The following is a 22,997-nucleotide window of genomic DNA, read 5'->3' as shown; positions in this document are numbered from 1 at the left end:
GGATAGGTTAAGGCATTGGGCAACCCTAACAGCATGTAGGCCGGAATGCGGGGTATATACAATCTGACAGCAACTTGGAGGCACAGAATGACAGCGCTCAGTAATCTAGAATCACAGAAGAGATATTAAGGAAATAAATAAAATGCAATTTTTTTAAACCAACAAAATACGTTTTAATTAAAGTGCTTTCTTATAACTACTGCTAACAAACCCTGCTTTGGAACACATAAAAACATGCCTTCCACCGCTTTCAGTCAACCCTATCCAAAAACCAGGAGATGAGCCGAATTTGCCTTAATCTTCCGGGACAGATGGTAAAGAAACAGAAGGACCCAGGAAAATTTGTGATGTCTGGTCAACCTAGGCAATGGTAACTTCTGGTATGATTGTGTATCAGTCACAGTACAGCAGCTAGTACTAGTGATGCATCACCAGTAGGCCTTCCTGGCCATTCAGATTGTAGCATGATACACAATTGCAGTAAAGCAGCCTAAGCTGGCAAAGTAAGCAGAGCAGATAAACAATCTCTTTTGCCAGGGTGGCCAGGGAGCCGGGACTTTAAATATGCTAAATACTTCTAGTGGGACACCCTGACGACCCAGTTGCTCTGGATTGGTTTTCTGGCAGGCTTTTTGTCAGACTTTCCGGCAGGTACTGCTTGATACAGGCCACTGCAATTCACCACACAGCAGCTTTGACTGTGCCAGTCTCCGCTCTAAACTGCTTCCAAACTACTCCTGAACTGCTCCAGGCTCCGAGCTGTGCAAATCAGGCACTGGTCAACCCTGCAGCCCGCCACTATGGTCTGCAACGCCACTATGATCTGCAGCACTGCAGTGTCGCAATATATGTGGGCAGCTTTAGCAGCCGCTTGCAGCCTTGTTGAATAACAGCGCAGCTGTAACTTCTCGGCTGTAAATTTTCAGAGAGGAAGAGGCACGAGGTGTTGCATCACCAACAATGAGATATTACAATATTAATTGGTCTCATCAAAGCATATGACTGGGGAATATTAAAGTTTAGATTCACTGTAAAGGTATCAAACCAGCAAGAAATCACACTTAAGCATTGCATTGTGAACTCCAAGAGAAAGGGTTATATTTTGAAAATAACAATTTTTCTATCACTGGATGGAATAAAATCACAATATAACTGCCATCCTTTTAATTGGATATTTGCTAGACCCATAACATATTTACAACATGCTTCAAGCATTGCTTCCATCAGCACTTCTTGTGGTCACAACCCATCAGTCACACCTCCATGTTCTCCACCTCATTCCTACAGGTCCCCACTGATATTGCCCTTCTCCACCCAGCACAATCACAGCTCAAGAACATAGGGAAACAGACTGAAGAAATGAACGTACCACGTCTGGGGTATAAGTAGTGAGTCGCTGATGGCAGGCAGAAGAAGCGCCTAAAAACAAGAAATAATAGATTTATTGAAGAAAGCATGACCGATATCTTATCTCATTCCATCTGGTATTAATTACCTTATCTTATCTGTTAGGGTGTTAATTATCATATCTTATTACGATATTTATTATCTTATCTGTTAGCAGATTTGGTTAGTTATAGTATCTGTTATGGTATCTGTAATTATATCACTACTCTTACCTCTCACATCTCATCTCTCATCTCGTAGCTCTTATATCTCATATATTTGTTTATCTCACTATTAGCTCTGATATGGCTTCCACTTAGCGCTCCTTTCTCGTCATTTCTGTTTCTCAACTCTCATGTTTTTTCTTTTATCTCTTGTTTTTAGCTTGCATCTCTTATGTCTCTTAATACATATCCTTTATGCCTCATCTCATATCTGCTGTCTCATATCTCTCATTCATAGTTTTATTAATTTCTTTTTGTTCAGTTCTCGTCTAATACAAAAACACATCAGGTTTTGCCAGTGGTCATAAATGTTGCCCTGCAACATCCTCTACCACTGCACCCAAAAAAACTGGTCTTCATTAGTCCCTGATATGTATGCATTATGTATCACACACCCTTCTGTTTATTGACGCTACCCTGGTACTTGAAACCTCATCAGATAACAGCCCTATTGAAAGCATGTATATCTCTTCCAAAACATGACAAATCTACCCTGCAGAATCTGTTGCCATGGCAGTAGTAAATCTAAGAGACATCGGCGCCAAAACACCCTGGTAATGCCCCAGTACTTGATCCTCTTTCTGTTTCATCAATCAGGACACAGTTCTACCAATGGACCTCAGTTCTGATCTGCAGAGTCCCTTTCCATTGCAACAGTCAGGCCTCGTTAGGCCAGCGCTGCCAAAGCCACTGATAATCTGCTCAATACAGCTGTACTTCTAATAATTTCCTGACTGCAGCCGTTTTTCTAATAATCTCCTGACCTCACCTGTTTTTCGAATAATCTCCTGACTGCAGCTGTCTTTCTAATAATCTCATGACTGCAGCTATCTTTCTAATAATCTCCTGACTGCAGCCGTCTTTCTAATAATCTCCTGAATGCAGGTGTTTTTCAATAATCTAATGACTGTTAGTGTCTTTCTAATAATCTCCTGACTGCAGCTGTCTTTCTAATAATCCCCTGACTGCAGCTATTTCTCTAATAATCTCCTAACTGCAGATGTCTTTCTAATAATCCCCTGACTGCAGCTGTCTTTCTAATACATCAATAGAAATTCAGCACTATCAGTACATCTCAGTCCTAATCTGCTGAGTTCCTTAGGATTGCAACATTATTTTAGTCAAGTGATCGAGGGCTATATTACTACCTCCATGTCCCTTGGAGCCTCGCATGAATGGGAACCATCGGACATCAAAGTAATGTCGCCTAGACGAGCACCATCTGCTTGACTAGCACAGACGTATGTCCAGGTAGGAAACCTTCAGGTTGGATTGAGATCTATTTCTTTAAACATGCAGGAGGCTCCTGGTATAGTCCTGGAATGTGGCCGGGGTGAAGTCGGAAATGGCCCTTCTACATTGGATCCAATACATTGAATCTTTTGACATCTGTATTCTCCAGGAAAGCTGGAGCACATCCCCTGTTTATGCCTTAGGCTATGTAAAGTTCCATCGCCCAGCATCTTTTCATAATCTTGGTCACCCTGCGGGGTGGGAGGGGTGGTTGGTAATCTGGGTTAGCATTGCGCTCCATTGTATAATTTGCAGACTTCCATCTAGCAGCCCAGATATTTTAGGTATCAAACTGAAAGGCCAGGACAGCCTCCCCCTCGATGTTTATAATGCCTACACCAAAGGGACTAGGGGGCGTAGGAGGTCTGTCACCATACCCGATCTCGAGGGGCTCTTGGATGATAGCCCTCACCATTGCACTTGACTGAAGCTGGAGGTTATAACGTTACTTTTGAACTACCGGAGAGGGAGAATGTTTGTGGAATGAGGGAAGAGGATGATCTGTGGCAAGTTCCCAATCTTGACCCACCTCCAGTTAAAAAATGGTCCCAAGTGGCACTCCAGCCTAATGCCTTTTCCCTGTAGTTAGGACTAGGGGCAGCTGAAGGTTTGACTAGTAAGGATGAATTGGGAGCAAATACATTTAATAGGACCAACAGCATAAGTCGTATAGACTATTTTCTGGTAGACCTATGGTTATGGCCCAGGGTGATTTATATGGCTGTTGGCTCTACCACCGACAGCGATCATAATCTCCTGGGTTTTACTTTTGTGCCACCCTGTGGGGACCCACCTAGTTGCACTAGATCTGATCTAACAGCAAGGGAACTATTTACAACAAATGATAACCGGTGCCTTAAGTGCCCACAGGTCATTCAGGATGAAGAGAAGCTAGAATTAATCAAGCAAGATTTACTGGCTTGTACAGCAGAGATCTCATGCTTAACCATTCAACCGGGAGGCCTAGAAGAGATCCCAGCTTGCCACACATGTTTTTTCGAGTGGTTGTCTGCACATTTTATTGACCCTATACGTTCTGCTAAATCGGGACCAAAGCCAAGATCTCAGTTTGTATGGTACAATCAGGAGTGTAGGCGTCTTATACAGCAACTTAGATCTAAGAGCTTGGTCCTAGTGTGAGACTGAAGAAGGACTTATAGGTCAGCTCAGGTGAGAGCGAAAAGGAAGTGGGACAACAATAGGTGGAGGTTAATTCGGCAGGCCTGCGCCAGTGAAGATTCGCAAAAGTTCTGGTTCTTAGTTACCAGGGGGGATGGCAATAGGCCACCACTACCACCCAATAATATTTTTATTTCTGCATGGTATGACCACTTTAACCACTTATAATCAGGGTCATGTGTGCTAGGTACACAAGGAACTGCCCCAGATTTTGCTTATGTTACTGTTAAGGATTTTTTTCTCTAAAAGCAAAATCAGGACCAGCATCGATTAAATTACTAAGACAAAAGCCCCCAGACCTGACAGCATCCCTGGCAATGTATTTCTATATGAAAAAGAGAATTGGAAAAGTTATATTTGTTCTTTAGCCAAAGCGCTAGCGAAGGTGGCCCAAATACCTAAAACCTGGAAGGGAGAGGAGGTGATCCCTATATATAAGGTGTTAGGTCTTCACCCTGTAAAAATAGACCCATCACTCTTATAGACTGTCCAAAAGGTGTTCTCTTGAGTACTCCTTGCGAAGAGACAGGACTGGATCAGCGAATATAACATCTTCACCCCCTTTCAAGCCGGCTTCAGACAAAAGACAGGCACCATTGATCAGGAGTTTCATTTCCTTCTGTCTTGGAAGACTGTGCTTATTGGTCAGGGGGGGCCTCTATGTAGTTTTTATTGACTTGTAGACTGCTTTCAATCTTGTGCCCAGGAATAGGCTAAAGCAAGTCCTAAAGGACATAGGGCTTCCCCTCGAGATTTTATCTCTTGTCATCCGCCTTCATGAAGCTAATTTTGCCAGGGTACACTGGGGTGGCCAATACCAGCTTACTGAACCAATTAATGTTGGCAAGGGAGTACGTCAGGGCTGTGTCCTGACACCCACACTCTTTTCCCTCTTTGGGAATGGTGTTGTCCAGTATCTTTCTCAAATTCCAGCAGATGCCCCTACTCTGTTTGTGTGTTGGGGGGGAGGGGTTGCTGTGACATTATTGTTTGCTGATGATCATTATTAGTTTCCAAAACACTGGGATTAGAGGTCAATACATCAAAGACAAAGCTTTTATTGCTTAATCCTCACAAAGAGGTAAATTTTTATTGGGAGGCCTTCCATTGGAAAGGGTTAGCATCATTGATTATCTAGGTAGCATACTTACAGAAGCCCCACATGACCAAGATGTCCTTGAAGCATAGGCAACTAGTCAGGCCTTGATCAAAGAACAGATAACCTCCTTCAGTAAACCAGTGGCAGACTCCCTCCCGATCTATGATTCCAAAGCAGTAAGCTCAGCCCTCTATGGAGCTGAACTGTGGGCTTGAAGGGATAGATGACCTTATTAAATCAGAAAACAAGTTCCTGAGGTACCTGGTCTTGACACCCCAGAGCCTCCACCTATTAAGGTTCGACTTGGGTCGAGTCCCAATAACAGATAAGCCTAAGCTACGCCCTCTACTGTTTTGGCTGGTCTACTCCTAAGTGGCGCCCGTATAGCAATGCCCGTATGGAAGTTAGTGCACTCGATTATTTCTAAAAAGAAGTATGAAATCCTTGCTAGCCGCAATTAGACTAGAGGGCCTTTGGGATGTTAAGGACCCAACACTGCTTCTAGTAAAGATTCTGTCAAAAAGCAGTATTGGAACTGGGTAGCACACGCTTCACTTATTAATCCATCATGGGGATGTTTAACTATGGAGTTCATGCATTTTAAATTGACTAGTTTGCTAGAACAATATCTAGACATTATCGAGTCACCTCTAGATAGGAAACTCTATATGCAGCTCTCTTCCCCTGAACTCTCTCACAGGCCTTTGGCACCATCCTCACACTACCTCATAGCTTTGCTCCAGCTGTACTTTTACGGCAGAGACAACTGCCCATGTATTTGCCTGTCCGGTGTAATTTCTCCAGAGAGCTAAATGGCTCAAACCAGTTTGCAAGCAGCTGGAACACGTATTCATAGTGAAGCTCTCCGTATCCTTAGATTTGACCCTAGACCAGTGACTGCTTGCTCAGTAGCAAAATTCCTGGGTTATATGTGGGCAATAAGGAGGAATCGCTAAAAACATGAGCTATCTCCTGAATCCTCCCATCCTTTTTTTCAGTTTTATCTATTTTAATCTTAGCTCATATTCTATTGATACAACCTTAAGGTCTTGAGTGCAGTACACTCTAAGAACCTAGGCAGCATAGTGGACTAATCTGCTTCCTTCAGAATAGGCAGAGGTTGTTGCTGTCCTGTTTACTTTTTGTTCCTCATTGTGCACCAAGTGGTTAATCCATATATTTACTGTACTGTAGACTATTGCTTGACTGATGTTCTTAGTATGTTATTTATGTCTACTTTTTTATTTTATCCTGTTCAAATGAGCTGTATAGGACTTGCACTTGTATGGTCGTAAGACCGAAATACATTTTTATGATAATGCAACATTAAAATGCAGGAAGGGCAGCGCTGGCAAAACACCCCGATAATCTTGTGGATGCAACACAGCTCTACCGATGCACCTAAGTCCAGATCTGTAGAAACCCTTGTCATTGCAATAGTAGGACCTAGGCAGGCAGAGCTTCAACAACACCCCAATAATCTTCTGGCTACAGCTCCCATTCTGTTGCCTCAGTGGGAGCACAGCTTTATCAATGTGCCCCTTGTCCTGAACACCAGACCCACCTGCTTTGCTGGTAATGAATCCTCACACAAAGGTCCGCCCCCTCATATCCAGCTTGTGGTACCTCCTGCTTGTACAGACAGTCTTGCAAATGTTGACTAGATATAAGCAAGTCCTCCTCCTATTCCAGTCCTGCCCTGTAGAATGCCTTCCTTATTCTGCTCTGAGGCCCACTATTCAGCTCTGCAAAAACAACTAATTCTATGTCTGTAGAGCCTCCGTCATCTCAAAACTACACCCCTCTTTCAATGCACCACATTATTGACCTGTTGCTAGGGTTGCCATGTGGCCAGGTTTATAGCTGCATGAATGCACTCCAATGTCCCTGCTACCACGACATTAGAAAAGTTACCTAAATCTGGTATTCTTTCTCTTTATTAATACATAGTTTACACAGTACATTTTTTTTTGCGTTATATAGCGCGAACTCGACCCGAAGATATCAGGTATCAGAGCGCTTTACATGAGCACCAGTTTTGTTACATATGAACACATTCATTTTTTGTTAGGCACAGGGAGATTAAGTGATTTGCCCAGAATCACAGGATGCTGAGCGTTCTTGCCTAGACTTGAACCCGGTTCCTCAGCTGCGAGGTCGACGGCTCTAGCCGTAAGGCTACATCCTCTCCCTCAATATAAATGTTTGAAAGCACTTTACAATGTGTTCTTCAGCTACCCTAATGACCCAATAGATAATTTAAGAAAAAGAAAGACAGATAGGTCATGTTAAAATAAATACAGACATTTCCAAAATCTTTAAATAGTGAACTGATGGCCGGTATTCTTTACTAGAAAAGGTGGCAACCCGAAACCATACTATGCCATTACTGGGGAAAACACATAGCTCTTACAACCCCTCTCAACTCGAAAATAATAGTTTGGACCCGTCTCCCCTGGGGTGGCGCTTGATGCTTCGTGCCAGATGACGTAGGAGCATTCAATAAAAAAAGAGTCTGCCAACACGTGTGTTGCACATTATCCATGTCCTCTGTTGTTAACGACACTAGACAAACTTTACATCTCTTGTTATTTCAGCACTGAGACTAGAGTTGCCACCTGGCCACTTTTTATAACAGCATGACCAGCATTTTTAGGTCTTGCCTAGCGTTGCAGAGCATGCCCTGCTCGCTTTGCGAGGCATGCTGTATTAGGGTATTTTTTAGCTGTGGTGTGGAAGCCCCGCCCATATTTTTCATTGGCTGGCGTCATCGTCCATGGTAAATGCTGGCATCCGATAGATAATACGGCTTCTTAGTCCCTCCTTGTTACCGCCCTGTCTCCTTTTGGGACCGCCCATCAGGACTGGATCTTTTCCTTGTGGCTTTACACGGTCTCCTTTATAAGTCGGGAAGCACTCTTATTTTCAGCGCGGTCCACTTCGGCCGCGCTTGCTTATTTATTTAATTATTTTGCCACGCGGGCTAAAAGGAAGCGTTTCTCCTCACTAATGCAGTCTGCTTTTATTTTCTTGCACAAGCAGAGAAAATATTGGTTTGTTGCGGCTGCACTTGTTACTATCTGCCTTCATTTAGGAAGACGTGGGAACAGCACGTCCCGGCTTGAGTCCCCCATGAAAAGGTGGCGGCTTCCCAGGGGAGTCCCTCCCAGACCAAGACGGCCTCCCGGCTCTCTGCAAGCGGGGCGGGATTACAGGGCCTTGTTTCACTCGTGTTTCTCAGCACACCCACGTCGGTTGAAGGTGAACGGCGAGGGACAGATGCCGGATCCTGTTCCCGTGCGGGGTCGGCCCAGGAGGGCGGGTGACTCATGCTAACCCTCAGTACCAGCAGGGGCATCTCTCACCTGGCACAGCACATAGGAGCGGCTTGTCCCCGCTGTGCACGTGAGGAGGACACGCTGCCTCGGGCACACAAATTCCAACTTGTGCTGATAATATAACGCTCACACAGAGCCCTAAAAAATTGTGCATTTTGGGTACTGGGTCCCAGTACTACCCCCAGTGCATGGGCACTTTTGTAGTGTTTTCTCACCATGTATACAGTTATACATTTACTCAGGTTAATTCCGAGAGCCAATGTGTTTGCAGTCTGGAATCGAAAGGAGCACCCCTCAAAAAATACTGGTGGTGTCTGGGAAGGCTCTTTCAGGGGAGTGAAATTACTTTGCTGTGGCCAAATCCGAAAAAAAGTTTACCAGTGCATTTTCTTTTCCCCTACATTTCTACATAGGTATTTACATCCCATTTGTATTTTTATATGTACGCATTATTGTGTTTTTGGTACAACGTTTGTACAAATTGAGGAGTGCACCTGCAGTACTTTCTGACTTCCTTAAAAGTAAAAATAAGTAAATAAAGTGCAAACGTCGGCATAGATCCCGGTGTTAAATGTCCGACATTTCCGTTGATCTTCCTGCACCGGGCCCCAGGGACTAACGAGTCTAAGGAACTCAGGTTACATTTTAACGCCTGGAACCGAATCTGTCACCATAAGGCTTTCTACACATATCTCTGCAGCAGGTGCCTATCCCACAGAGCAATATTAACAGCCTAACCTGCTATTAGGCGCCGTGGAATACTCCACTCCCTAAGTGATATTCTTTATAAAGCCTACAGCACAGAGCTAGCACCATATTTTTGTGCTTTGAATATAGTGCTTTGTAAAAGGCTACTTCTTCTTGTCACTGTGATAAGAGTTACTCTTACCAGATACAAAGGAACTGCCCGATGAGGGTATCTGCCGGGGTGGCCATGTCCTGTATTTGACTCCGTCGCCCTCTGTGGACAGATCGCCCGAGCAGGTGCTTTAACCACTTGAGCGCTCTTAGCAGCTACACATGCTGTTCGTATCACTGTCATTATTTAAAGAATGGGCGTTCTGCAAGCCACGGCCCGGCGTGCCAGCGGCATGCCCTGGCATCCATCCAACGCCGTGCCCGGAGCCAGCAAGAACAAGCATTGGACACTTAACATCCAGCAGCAAATGCCATGGAGAGAGGATTTCACTTAGCAGGAGATCTCTCGCTCTCAATTCTATCTAGCGCCCAGAAAAAACACAAGCGGCTTCAGGTCGCTATACTGCCGCAGTCTGACAAACCGTTAAAACCGGATACTTTCATCCAATGAGTTCAATTGAACTACAATCACAGAATGCAATTAATCTAATTAAAGGAGAGCCCACTCTGAAGCATAATGAAATGAGAAAAAGTAAAACTTTCGATCAAAATTCCTCTTTTTAATTAATCACGTATCAAAAAGCAGCCAACCAACAACTCCCAGAATGCATTAGGGTGTTCTGTAAAAACCCGTCATTTGAAACCTGACTTGATTCACAGATGCACAATTGTATCTGCAGTAAATGCATTTTTATCACCAGTTCACAAATATTTTGGTATATAACATGCTCAATTTGTGCATCTCTCCTCCAGTGGTTCCCCTCAAACCTTGCCACGAGGAAAGCCTGTGGCCTGGTTCACTGTAAAACAAGCATTTGCAATGCAATAGATCTCGCAGTTACGCGAGTATAAGCTATTGGCATTGTAAATGACAATGCAATTTATATATGTTTTTTTAAAACGAAAACAAAATTAAAAGGCATTGTTATTCGAAATATCAATAGCTCAAACTCACGTAAATGCGAGACCGATTGCATTGCAAATGCTTGCTTATAACAGTTATTATAACATCATGACCAGCATTTTAATGTGATGGCCAATACACAATTTAGGATAACTACTTAAAAACTGTCTTTTTTCCTTATCAGTACATCCTTTATTCAGGACTGAACTGGGAACTGAAAGCAGCCCTAGCAAATTTTTTGAGAGCAGCCCCCATCCGTCACGTAGCGAGCGAGCGCAACTTGCAAGCGCAACCACTACTAGGGGGTATGGGGTGGTTCTCCCCTTTAGAAAACTTTGGAAAAAGACAGACCAAAATGGTGCATTTTACAGCACATTTTTCATTTCAAATTTAATTGTATTAACTTTTATAGCACAGTGAATAGTACATGATGACCTTAAAGAGCACCAGGTTATCCAGTCATTATGCCTACAATTAAGGCAGGTCAGGTGCCTCAGTGCCTGCCTGGTCTCGAGGGGTGGTGGTGGTAGACAGTGGGTGTGGTGCCGGAAGTAAGTGTATTCGGGCTGCAGCCTGCATGCACCGGCTGCACGGCACCCTCTCCCTGCGCATGCACAGTGCAGTAGCTGGATGGACTGGAATGGTAACTTGCGTTGAATTTAGTAGTGCGTGTGTGAGGCACACACACTACTAAATTCAACTCAACTACTACACCGCAGCACCTCTGTTTGTCTGTGAGGGTAAAAAGCACCACTGGTGAGAGGTCACCTCACCAATGGCAGTTGTGCTTTTTCTCTGCAGAGCAGAGGCAGGAGTGCACAGAGCATAGCTGCCAGGGTTTCAGATTGCTGTGTGTGACATTTTTCATAAATTCAGTGTAATTATGAGTGATATTCAATGACTATGAGTGACACTTTCTCGCGAGCAAAAATTGTGAGAAAGTGCCATCTTTCTTGCATGGTATGCCCCCACTTTTTGCCGAATTGCTGAATGTACTTTGACTGAGTGTGCCCTGGACTCCTGCCAATCAGGTGCCCAGGGCCTATGTTCCTTCCCTAAAACCTAAAACCCAAATTGGCAAACCCTGGCCACATGTCAGCCCCTGGTAAATGGTACCCTAGGTACCCAGGGCCTTGTGACCAGGGAAGGCCTCTAAGGGCTGCAGCACTTATTGTGCCACCCTTAGAGGCCCTGTACCCTAACACAAACACACTGCCCTTGCAGGCTGAGTGTCTGGGTACAAGACAAAACAAAGAGTCGACATGGTACACATCCATGTGTGCCATGCCCACAACCTACACTGCCCTGGCATACATCAGCCACCCCTCTAGCTGGGTGCCCTATGCCAGTGGTGTGGGCACAGGAGCATGAGCCCTGTGCCCCTACAGTACCCAGGTCCATTCCAGGTGCAGTGCAGTGCTGCCATTTAAGAGTATATGGTGCTGGGAGCTCGTCAAACACAAACTCCACAGTACCATAATGGCAACACTGAAGACTGAGAAATTTGGTATCAAACTTCTCAGCACATTAAACCCGCACTGATGCCAGTGTGGGATTTAATGTACAAAGCACTACAGAGGGCATCTTAGAGATGCCCCCTGAAACCTATCCTACAATCCACGTCTTGTCTGAGAAGCTGCCTACGCTGCCACACAGCAGACATCTTGCTGAACCCCTGGGTGGAGAGCTCCCGCTCTCCTGGGCCTGCAACAATGCACATCCTTGGCGAGGTGCTACGTCTCCTCCCCCAGGATGGGCAGGGGGAAGCTCCAAAGGCAAGCCGCCTTTGTGAGCTTCTCCAGGTCACTTGCTGTACTCAGCAACTGGCCCCCACCAGTTCTGACCCCCTCTCTGGCGTGAAGACTGGCCAGAAACTCCAAATAAGGACAGGGGATGTGCCAGCCCTGCCAACCCCACCCCTCAGGTGGGGGAGGCGAGGTGAAGCACATCTCTGGGCCCTCGCCATCTTGAAGATGGGGAGCCCTACCCAATCAGGACTACGCCACTGCCCCCCTCCCACTAGAGAGTGGCAGGATAGGGGGTGTACCCAGCCCAGGGCAGGGACCCAATGGTCCCTGCCCTTTACCTACCTGTAACGCCCCTAAATTTAGTATTTAGGGGCACCCTGAACCTTCCTTCATTAGATTCCAGATTCTAAAACAGCAAAGAAGATCAAGAAGAAAGAAGACCTGCCGTGCAGCTGCTAAGAAGAGGAAGACACCAACTGCTTTGGCCCCAGCCCTCCCAGCCTATCGACCCTCGAACTTGCTCCTGCTAAATCCCGGCACCTCCTGTGGCCAACAACCTCACAATCCCCGGAGGACCTGGCTATCTTGTGACTCTGAGCACCTGGGACTCCCACGAGCAGTGGCTCTGCTCAAAGCAAGTATCTAACCCATGGCATCATCCCGGAACCGTGAACCCTGCACACTCTGCATCCGCCATGCCTGGCCTGTGCCGGAGTGGACAAAGACCCCGAGGACCTCCCCCCAGCACTGTGACCCCAAATCCGGTACCCAAGGACCCACCTTGACGCTCCTGACGACGCCTGCAGCCTCAGAACCAGGGCCCCCCCCCCAACCGCAATCAACAGAGGGTAAGATTTCCCGACACCAAAAGGCACCCCTGCACCCGGCGCCCTGTGACAACCTGTGCCCGATTCCTGGGTACCTACCTATCCTCCAACTACCCAACTTACCCCTCGAAGTGGTGGTGGCACCTGAAGAGTCTTCGTCCCTGAGCTTGCAGCCTTTGTTCGTCCTTGAGCTTTTCCATAGCAATCCATTGAGCGCCTGAAGGCTCAAAATCACCCTGCACCCAGCCGCCCGAGTGGCCCTGGCAGTGCAACTTCTACTCCTATCTACTTCACCATTTTCCCTGCGCAAGTGACCGGGAGCCCAGGTCCCACAGCCGCGTGGCCTGCTAGTCAGCAGCCACCAACCAAGGGCCCCCTGCCTTCCATAGGATAACATTGGGCCTAACTCACTCTGCACCCGGCTGCCCCTGTGCCGCTGAGGGCGCAACAACTGTACTTACCTGACCCTGGCAGACCCCTGAGTCTATGCCCAGAACCTCAGCTCTGCCAGTCGAGTACTTACCCAAAAGCCGATAATTCACATTTCTTCCATAGGGTAACATTGACTGGTTTCTCTTGAAATTTGTTCTGTGTGGAGTTTCTAAACTTTGAAATATTCACCTAAAATCAACCGAGTAACGAAAACGGAAATACTCACCTCCTATTAGGAGAGATCCCAGTGCTGGATCTTGGTGCCCAGTACTGACCCTGAAAAGTACTTACACACGTACTTACCACTAACTCAATTTTCTCTCATTGGAAACCATTGACTGTTTTTCTGTGAAATCTCTTCTGTGTCGATTTTGCAAACTTATAAATATTCCTTAAAAATCGCCTGTGTAACTCAAACGTAGTTTCTCATCTGCTTACAGGTGGTACACTAGTGCTGGATCTAGGATCCAACACTGGCCTAGAAAAAGTAACCATAACCCCACTTACCTGCTAAGTTAATTTTATTTCAGAGGATTACATTGGTAATTTGTTTAGAACATGCTTCGAAGTGTCAACTTTTAAAATAGCAAAATATTGCTTACAAATCACAACAGTAACTAAAACAAATGTACTCAATTGTTTCCAAGAACTGTCCCGGGACTGAATCTAGGATCCAGTCCTGGAGTTAGAAAAGTGATCCTGAAAGTAATCAATTGCACATAACTTAAAATTCCCATTGAGCTCAATGTATAATTGTGTTTGAAATCGTGTTGCCTATTGCAACAAACTGTAACGATTACCTGCAAAAGTCAATTGCCTTTTGCAAAGTATTTAACTAAAGTATCTCATTCTGAGAATGTATATTTTGATACCTATTGTTGGTTCTAAAATAAAACAACCATATATTTTTTATACAAACTAGAGTTCACTTCTTGAGTGTGTGTGAGACCATTTGCTAACTGGGTGGATACAACAAATGCTTTACACTGTCCTGTGATACTGCCTTACTGCTCAACCAAGCTACCACTTTAGAGAGTATGGTTATTTCTAACTTTAACCACTGCCAAACCTCTGGGGACTGTGGACTCTGTACACCCTGTACCTATTTGGGAACAGTATATACAGAGCCACTTTCTTACAAAAAACAAGCAATGAACATGAGGGAAAAATATAAATATAAGAAATGACACCTATTGGAGCAACCAGAAACTCTAAGATCTTAAACTGCTGCTGGAAATTCCATCTGTAACTGGCTCTGCGTGAGACTGTGATTGCACAAAGCAACCCACCCACTGCTCTAGTGGGCTCAAAAGGATAGAATATAAAAAAATGGCAGTGGTCTGAAAATACAGACAATTACAGCTTGTATGATAGCGGCTATAGTTAGTGAAGTGCTGTAAAGCTATGCAGACCAATGGTTTGTCAAATTTCCAGGATTTCACTTCTGAAAAAGACTGAAAAGTGCCCCGATGCATTTTAGCTTCCAGTACAGCACTATAAAAAGTTCACAAATAAATACAGTCACCAAAAGTGTATCATAATCGTTATGGTAAATATTCATTCTAAATAAAACATTAATGTGAGGCAGGGCAATACAAGAAGTTCAGGCAAAAAGCAAACAGCAAATGGTGGCGCTGTGGTTTGTGTGTACGCACTTACACCCGACCCCTTTTGCTCAGTGACAGCCCTTAGTACCTCTCCATCAGTGCCATTTCCAAGTCAGTGTGCCTGGGTCACTGCACCCTACACTCACTGTTTCTCCGCCCAGGGCTTGCTCCTCAGTTCACTCCGCAAGGGCTCCTGAATCCTGCTCCCTGGTGCCCATGCTCCTCTGTCAGTCTCCTGGCTCGAACCCCCAGATCTCCTGTCTCATGGTCCTTTATTTTGGGGCTGCCAGCTCTCCCGGTCTTTGCCTGTGCTCCTGGGCAGTGCCAGCTCACGGGATGTTCTTGCTCTCACGTCACCGGCAGTGCCCCTTCCTTCTTGCATCATGGATCATTGAACTCCCTGTCCTCGTGCCCTTCTCATCCCACATGCCGCCGATGCCGGCACACCCACCCTCACCCGGCAGCTCTCGCTTCTCCCATGGCGCCTCCCGCTTACCCTGCAGCGCTCCCTGCTTCCTCCTTCTACCTGTAAGAGTGCAAGTGCAAGGCACTGCCTCGCTGCAGGCCTCTGTAGCTCATCTACGGCCATGGGGCCTCAGTCCTGAGACTTCAGTCGCCCCTAGGGTGAGCTGCTATCGCTCCCCACGAGCAGCCTCTCTGTTCCTTCTGGACACGGGCTCCCTCCCTCAAGGCCGTTTCGCACAGGCTCTGCCGAGTGGCCTCGGGCTGGCGGCAGCAGAGATACCCCGTGGACTGCAAGCTATAATAGGACCGGAGTCATCCACCAACAGCCATCTTGCCAGCAGTAGGAGGACCTGCCCGGCGCATGCTTGAAGCCCTCCTTGTGATCTTGGGCGCACACTGGTTCAGTGGCGCTCTGTGTACCCCAGCTCTTCGAGGCCTGCTGAGGATCATTCACTTCTTCTCCTGCGCTCCCTTCTTATCCCCGCAGCCTCGGTGTTTGGTGCCTCTCTTCCAGGAGGCCTCCTTCTGGATCCCAAACTGTGTCTGCCCCTCGTGCATGGCTTCTCCCTCTGGCCCTCACATGTCACCCCGTGCGCCTCTCCAGTCCTTGCCCACAAGTACATATTAACCAAATGCAAAAATACACACTCAGTATAAATAATATCATATTATTTATACTGCGTGTGTATTTTTGCATTTGGACACTCCAGGGTCGGATTCCTGCTGAGAACCCATGCTGCCACAGGCCTGGAAGCAGGACGGTCTTCTGATTTTGTTGCTGGGGGCCGATTTTTCAAAAATCGGCGGCCCCAGTGACAAAACCGGCCTTCTGTAAAGAAACCAGACCCCACCTATTCCGGCCTCCAGGGGGATTGCCCGGTGTCCGGTATTACCAGTCCGGCCCTGCCTTTATTGTGTAAATATCATAAGATTTTAAAGTTCTACTTAAGACTCAGTTCCAGGACTTTGCAGAATGTTAAAACATGAAGAGATTGCTGGTATTTTTCTCGGTGAAGAGGTGGTAACACTGGATGATACCAAAAAACATAATTTGTTCAGTGTACCTCAAATAAATCTTGCAGCACCGCTCATATATCAGCACGCAGGCCATGTATGCACCTCAAATCAAACCTACCACAACCAGCAACCTGCCAATATCTGGACCAGGGCGAGCTCTAAAAATGTCACTCAATTCTGACCTCTGGTACAAATGATATTCTAACAGGACCTACAGATAGCGGTGTCAATGCACACTAACATCTGCCTGCATGGAATTGTTTTCAGGATTGTCACTCAGGGTTGAAATCTCTGAGTGACAGTGGGAAAACAAAACAACACTGACAGGTGAGCATCATACTTCCTCATCTATGCTGAAGGCAGAGGCATAATGGACACCCCTGTCGTCCCCGCATTGCGGGGGCTGTCCTCTATATATTAAGGGGGACCCTTTCAGCTTGTCAGCTCGAGTGTATGGGTTCTGCCAGGACATCCTCACCATCCCTTGCAGTAGGGGGGAGTGGGGGAGGGTGCGGCTACGGTTTTCCTACGCTACTGGCTGAAGGAGTCCTGCCTGGAAATTCCAGGATCATGGCAGTGGAGGCACATGGCTTGTCAGCAATACAGTAAATTGTGGCTTAAGGGCACTAAGCTAGCAGCCCTGTCTGGCAGAAAGAATGTTCCCACAACAGCACAGGGCTCCTTTTATTGTGTTTAAAAAAAAAATCCCATCAGCTTCCCACAAAGTGACAAAGGTTTTAAAAACTTATGTGAGGATGCCAACGGACATTTTAAAACTTTTCAAAACCTTCAATCCTTCCACAGTTTGGAAGAATGTTATTCAAAGAAGGAACAGACACTGGGGAATATGTACAAGGAATTGGCGCTGAACGGCGCTGCAAAAATGTTGCAGCGCGCGCCATTTCCAAAATCCAGGGATCCACTGTATTTACAAGAATACGGTGCACCCTTGTGATTTTCCTAGAGCTAAAAATAGCTGGCTAGCGCCAACACAGACACCCATGCGCCATTGTGCAATGATGTCTGCATTACAGGAATGAATGTTTATATGCAGGAAGGTGCCCCTTCCTGCACACAAACAATCCTTAGAAGTAGCAAATCACCATTATTTAATGATTGTTTTTGTACACAAAGGGACACCTTCATGCACTAAAACAGCATTATTTAATGATTGTTTTTGTACACAAAGGGACACCTTCATGCACAAAAACAATCATTAATGTCGTTTTGCTCTTTCTATGTGTGCTAAAAATTTTTGCACACATAGAAAAATCTAAAAAAGAGGAGACATAAAAGTATTTCTCCTTGTTGCACCAATCTAATGCCTCCTTTTGCATGGTGTTAGTTTGTGCTGCTTCCTCAGATTTATAGATCCTTGTAAATCTGGGGCTGTGTCAAAAAGCAATGGCGCTGCGGTAGAACGACCACACCAACATCCATTGTATGCCCCTTTCACGCAGATATCTGAGTGAAAGGCACCATATTTACAAAGCAGCCTTCAGGCACAAAATGTGGCTTAACGCCACTTTGTAAATATGAAGCAGAGCGTTGCGCCGCTGGAACGTTGGTAAAAGGGACGTTCCGGTGGTGCAGTCTCCTTGTATATATGCCCCACTGTTTTCTTGTGTCATGCAATAAAGTTGCATTGCTTCAGGCTGGGTTTTGTAATCTTAGTTTTACTGTGACCCATCAATATTTAATAATCTATCAAAACTATTGTCTGTAGCTGTGTCTTGAGTGAGGCCAGATAAACTAGTACTGACTGCTTTCACTATGATAGCCATTGGTACCTGTACTGTCTGATTATTGAGTACAAAAACATCACTCTACAAAAACATCATAGCCAGAGTATTGACTACCAAAATATTATGAACGTAGGCTTATATATAGATAAGTATTGATTCAAGAACTGTACATTTATCTACATTTGGCTGCCTTCACAATATTTTGGAAGCCAATATTCTGGGTATGATATTTTTGTAGAATGATATTTAAACTTGATATTCTAGCGATATACCACAATATCCAATGCTTGTAAGAGCGGAAGGGTTGGGTGGGGGTGAGTCGACAGACGACGACGAGGAAAAATAAAATAAAAAAAATAAAAACACTTACCTTGTGCTCTCTGCATTGCTGACTCGGCGATACGGTGAGTGCAAGGTAAGTGGGTTTCCTTATTAGGTCTCGCCTGAGCCAGCGCATGCGCTGGACTGCGAGACATTTAGTATTGGGGTTTTCAAAGTGCTGCCAGACCTTGCTGGCCTCAAGCTTGCGTTCACGTGAGCGTGCACGCGCGCAGCCGCCATCTGCCTCCCTTCCAGCGCGATCACTCCCGTGCTTTTTTAAAAATTGCCTTTTACTGCTTAGCGCGCGTGCGCGCTGGCGGCAGCATGCGATCACTTTCACTTTTGCACGCACCACTCGCACACAACTCCCGGACTTGTTTTGTCTTTTTTCTCATTCTAAATCCATTTTTCCCTTCTCTGACCACTTCGATTTCACCTCCCTCTCCCCACCTCTTATATTCTGTCTCCTCCCATCTCTCTTTGACCTCTAGTTTCTGACCCACGCATTCCTAAAAAAAAATCTAAATAGCATAAATCATTTTTTGCTCCTATGATGCGGATAGCTTCTATTGTTCAAGAATAACAATGCCTTTTTTATAGCGCCTTCTGCCACAGTATTTGTTTCTCCATAGCGATAGTAAAATCATGATAATGTATCCGTCGTGTGAGGTTTTGCTAACATGTTCGAGCAAACACTTTGTAAGTAGCAAAGTCTCGATCAGAAGTCCCATTAAAAAAAATACAATAAACTGTGTTTTTGTAGATCTCAAGCTGATCTCTGAGGCCGGGGTCGTGATCTACCGGAGTGTCCTGCCCTGACAGAGCTGCCTCTTTTGTGTGACACCGTCAATCAGTCAACTTTATAGCCAATCATTGGTTGCTCTGTGTGACTTGTGGGTGTAGCTTTGAGGGGTTCTAAAACCCCAGCATGCAATGTGCTTTAGGTTACAAAGCTAGAACTGAATGAGTGGGCCACACACAACCAGCATTCACCAGTGGCTAGATTAGGCTGACATCTGTTGCCTGCACATTGCACTGAGTTAGCGTCCTACAACAGGCACATTAACCCGCTAGATTATGATATAGGGACGGTAACAAGTGACTTGCAGGCTTCACTCCGATATCTGCAACAGGGTCTTTGACTGAGTAAACTATCCTTACGGTTATCCGTCTCACTTGACTGTTAAGGAACATTGATGAAGCACCTCCTAACTCTACCTACTGATTCTCCTCTTTGCCTTTGGGCGGCACAAGTGCAAAATGGATATTCTACTACAGAATAAATGTGTATGTTCATACCATGCTTCTTCAGTGAAAAAATACAGTTATTGAGTATGCCTGCTAGTTCGACATCCGTCTCGGTGACTGTTGAAAAGCAAGCATTGGCATAGCCAATAGGTCTCGCCTTTGGGACCTTATAAGTATTTAATTATGCAACACAATATCCTTGGTGCAACATCTACTGTTGCATGGCTAAACACTTATAATGTCCAAAAGGCGAGACCTATTGGCTATGCCAATGCTTGTTTAAATTTTATTTTCTGTTGTCTGTCAACTCACCCCCACTTTGCCCCACCACCAAAGCGCTCTTACCTGCACAGGCAACGCCTGATACCACTGAGGATGTATGCCTGAGCTTCTATCACACCCACATGCAGTACAGTGGAGTTTGTTGCTCTCATTGGTCATCTGTGCCAGCATACCACCCACACACACCAAAGTGTGGCAAGGAGCTGGCATCTTTTTCTGCACCAGCATCATGCACACCTAGAGCAGTGCATGGAGAAGCAGTCACCACTCCTCTGAGCAGATATTGCTCCCATACTTTACACAGAAGCTGTCTGTGTCTCTCTGAGCCAGCATCTTACTCAAACGCAGAGTATTGCACTGCTCTTCATACCATGAGTCATGCACTCAAATAGTACAGTGCAGCAAAGAGTTGCCACTATTACTCCGTGTCCATATCACATCCACAAACCGCACAGTACAATAGGAAGCGTGTGTGGCTGTCTATGCTAGGATCATACCAGCAAAAGAGCTTAGTGCAGAAAGGAGCTGCCAATGTTCCACAGAGCCCCTACATATCATAGTGAAACAAGTTCCTTTGATACACCCATACACAACACAGCACAGCCATTATCTATCAATGTTGCTCTGAGCAGGTGTTACCCCCACACCCAGAACAGTGCGGCATGAACTGGTACTGTTCCGCTACACCAGTATCAGACCAACGCTTTCTAAGAGCTGGTGGTTGCTGGCAGAGTCTCATTGGCACTCATTTTTGGAGACCACCACCTATTTTTCCTCATCAAATATTTCCAGAGAGTAGGAAAGGCAAAACACACAAAGAAACATACAAAGAAATACTGAAAAACAGTCATCAAGGGAGAAATCAGTAACCTGCAACAGTGAGATAAAGAGGCAGGGAGTGTCGAGGATTTGATTTAAGAGACCTGGGGTGGATTTAGGACTTCACAGCCTTGTCATTCTGCATGCTGACATTTAATAATGCTGGCCATGGGCATCTGAGAAATGCTTGTACAGTGGTACTTATTATTCGACAAATTAGGCACTGTAGCAGACGAACACAGTGAGGTGCTGTTATCATTTTTTGTGAATTGTTATCATACACAACACACTGTGGCAAGGAGCTGTAACTGCTGCTCTGAGACAATTCAGACACAAAAAAGTGGACCACAGAGCTGTCGATGCTCATCAGAGCAAGCATCACACATGACACTGATCTGTCACTGTTCATCTAAATCCTCATCAAAAAACAACAACACAGTGCAGCAAGCAGCTATTTCTGTTTATCTGAGCTGTTTCTGTTCATCGAAGATGGCATCACACACAACACAGTGCTGCAAGGAGCTAGCACAGTTAATCTGAGACACTATCAGGGGTGGCTCCTTGGCTATGGAGGAGGAGCGTCGCCCCACTGCTGAAATGCAGCTTGACAGAAGAAAAAGAAAACGACAATAAAGCTAATTTATTGTCATTTTATTTTTAATTCCAGTCTGTCTAGGTCGTGGCGGGGCAATATTGCAGCAACACACAGCAGGGGAAGGAGGAGTGGTAGCCACTGAAAGTGCGCATGTCGGTTTGGCCGGCTGTCCACAGCCGGCCAAATCAAACATACGCACTTAGATATCTCCAGGCTGTTCGCTGGAGATATCCTAGTGCCCAGTGGCACAGGCTCCCAGTCCCTGCGGGAGCGTATAACCGGCCCACACCACTCTGCCCAATCCAAGCACTTCTCTCATGCTGGAAGTAATAGCGTGAGAGAAGCGCTGGCATTGTGCGGGGTCAGGGAGCCTATGCTCCCGGGGATTGCAGTGCCGGGACTGAAGCAGAGGAGCAGCGAGGCACGGCGCAGGAGCAGACGATCATGGAGGCTGGCAGGAAAGGTAAGTTTCTATTTTTATTATTACTTTTCTTTTTCTGTCCCCCCCACCTCAGATTGGCAGCAGCCGCCGCTGGTCACTATCACACACAACTCTGTATCAAAGGAATTGTTTTTGCTGCTCTGAGCCAGCATCACTCACAGCAATGGGCAGCAAGTAGCTGTCACTGGTCTTTATAGCTAGTATCACAGAGAACCCATTGCTGCAAAGAGTTGGCACAGCTCCTCTGGTCCAGGCATAGACTCACCTACTATGCTACATGCTAGGATTTGTCTCTGTTCACCTGAGCTGATATCACACAAAACAAATTGCAGCGGGCAGCGGCCTCTGGTCCTCTGAGCCACTATGACATGTAGCACCATGCAGAAAGGGGTTCTCTCTGTTCCTCTAAGCCAGTATGAGACACAGCACAGTGCAGCAAAGAGCTGTCTCTTTTCTTATCAGCCACTATCACAACCAACATGGCAAGGATTTCAAACTGCTCCTCAGAGATAGCTTCTCACACAATGGACAATACCTGATGCCTCGGGAAATGCGCCTCCTCAGATTCTGGTCACTACAGAGAGATAAAAAGTAACAAGAACACCAATTTAGAAAGATTGCATAAGGTTTAAATGTTATTACTGTAATCGTTCAGAAGACTTGGCCAGTAAAGCTAGACCTCAGTTTTCCTCACAAAGGGCCACCACCTTTTAACTTTGCAAGCAGTTTGGCAGAGCGTTAGACTGAGTAAGAGGAAGTTGCTCACACTATAAAGTGTAACATGTTTCTTGACTATTGGTACTTTCCATTTGCTGTGAAATGTAATTTGGCCTGGCTTTTGAATTTGTTTGTTACAGTGTGTGCAAAGTACATCCAAGGTCTCCAAGATGGTTGGGTGGTTTTGTCTCCAAACTTATTCTGATTTAGAGGATCAGAAAGGGAAATGTCTGTGGCCAGGTTCCCAGTAATTGGTGGCTTTCGTGTTATCCTAAACAGCAAAGTTCAGAAGTTAGTGCACAGGAGCTTCTTGCAGGTGAAGGGCCCTGCTTTGAGAGATTCATGTCCATGCTGTGTTCTGTGGTATGGGTGGAGGTATAAATGTTTTGAGTGGTTTTCAGAGAGTGCATTGGAGGTCAGTGGGCAGACGATTGCAGTTTTCCATTGGTCA

The 22,997-nt window shown here is 45.7% G+C and overlaps 1 long non-coding RNA gene across 1 annotated transcript; it reads right to left on the bottom strand.

Annotated features, from left to right (window-relative positions):
- On the bottom strand, nt 1–22,405 carry LOC146833847 (uncharacterized). The gene is made up of 3 exons (XR_014960275.1): nt 22,365–22,405; nt 1,370–1,419; nt 1–105 (listed from the first exon to the last, which is right to left on the bottom strand). It is a non-coding gene; the product is annotated as an uncharacterized LOC146833847 (long non-coding RNA).
- Between the last annotated feature and the right edge of the window lie 592 nt (nt 22,406–22,997).

Source organism: Triturus cristatus, chromosome 4_2 (genome assembly GCF_964204655.1).
Source record: "Triturus cristatus chromosome 4_2, aTriCri1.1, whole genome shotgun sequence".
NCBI lineage: Eukaryota > Metazoa > Chordata > Amphibia > Caudata > Salamandridae > Triturus > Triturus cristatus.
This window is presented reverse-complemented; position numbering and strand designations above follow the sequence as displayed.